The sequence below is a fragment of the Microtus ochrogaster genome, unplaced genomic scaffold, assembly GCF_000317375.1.
Source record: "Microtus ochrogaster isolate Prairie Vole_2 unplaced genomic scaffold, MicOch1.0 UNK116, whole genome shotgun sequence".
NCBI classification, from domain to species: domain Eukaryota; kingdom Metazoa; phylum Chordata; class Mammalia; order Rodentia; family Cricetidae; genus Microtus; species Microtus ochrogaster.
The window spans coordinates 471,795-472,626 of record NW_004949214.1 but is presented as its reverse complement, the minus strand read 5'-3'; the positions used below and the strand labels follow the sequence as shown (position 1 = coordinate 472,626).

General features: G+C 34.7%; 1 non-coding gene across 1 annotated transcript; it reads right to left on the bottom strand.

Moving 5' to 3' along the window:
• Positions 1–18: 18 nt before the first annotated feature.
• On the bottom strand, positions 19–100 carry Trnal-cag. The gene has a single exon. It is a non-coding gene; the product is annotated as a tRNA-Leu (tRNA).
• Positions 101–832: the final 732 nt, after the last annotated feature.

The following is an 832-nucleotide window of genomic DNA, read 5'->3' as shown; positions in this document are numbered from 1 at the left end:
TCCAGCCCCAGGCGAGGTTGTCAGGAGTGGGATTCGAACCCACGCCTCCAGGGGAGACTGCGACCTGAACGCAGCCCTTAGACCGCTCTGCCATCCTGACATAGCTTTTTAAAATCGGAATCAACCATTAAACATTTAAGTGTAAAAAATTATAGCAAATATCTTTTGGCCCTTTATAATTTTAAGTCTGGCTCTATTTTTTTAAATTTTATTTTTTATTGGTTTAGCCAGACATTTTTTAACCAAACATTTTTATTATTATTATTTTAGTCATTTGTCTTTTTGTTTTTTGGACAATATAAAAACCTCTATTAAAAACCTTTTTAGACAATGTGTAAAGTTTTATCAAAGTCTTTTTTGTGATTTTATTTAGCAGAACATTGCATAAAACAAAAGCAGAAATATGCACCTTAATTAAAGGTGATAAGTATCTGTAACCTATATTTTTTCCTGTGGAAACAAAAACATTTTTAAATATAATGTATCTTTTGAATTTACTTTAAAATCAACATTTTTAAAGTTACAGGTTGGTATAATTGAAATCTTCTTATAAGCAGTATCAGGACAGGAAAGGGTTAAGAAGGGAAACTGCTGGCCAGCAGAAGAGACCTTGAGTGTTATCATACTGAAGAACTTGGCTCAGAAAAGAGGGGGCAGCAGCAGTGGGCACAGAGAGTGTTCTTGGCTGTCAATGTTTTTTAAAAAGTTTTTTGTTAACTTTTTTTGACCATGATCTCAGATTTTTTGTTTTACGTTTGCATAGTTTCTTAATTGCAAGCAGTCAATTCCCTGCCACCCCTGTGCAGGTCCCTCTCTCCTGCCTAAGGCAAAG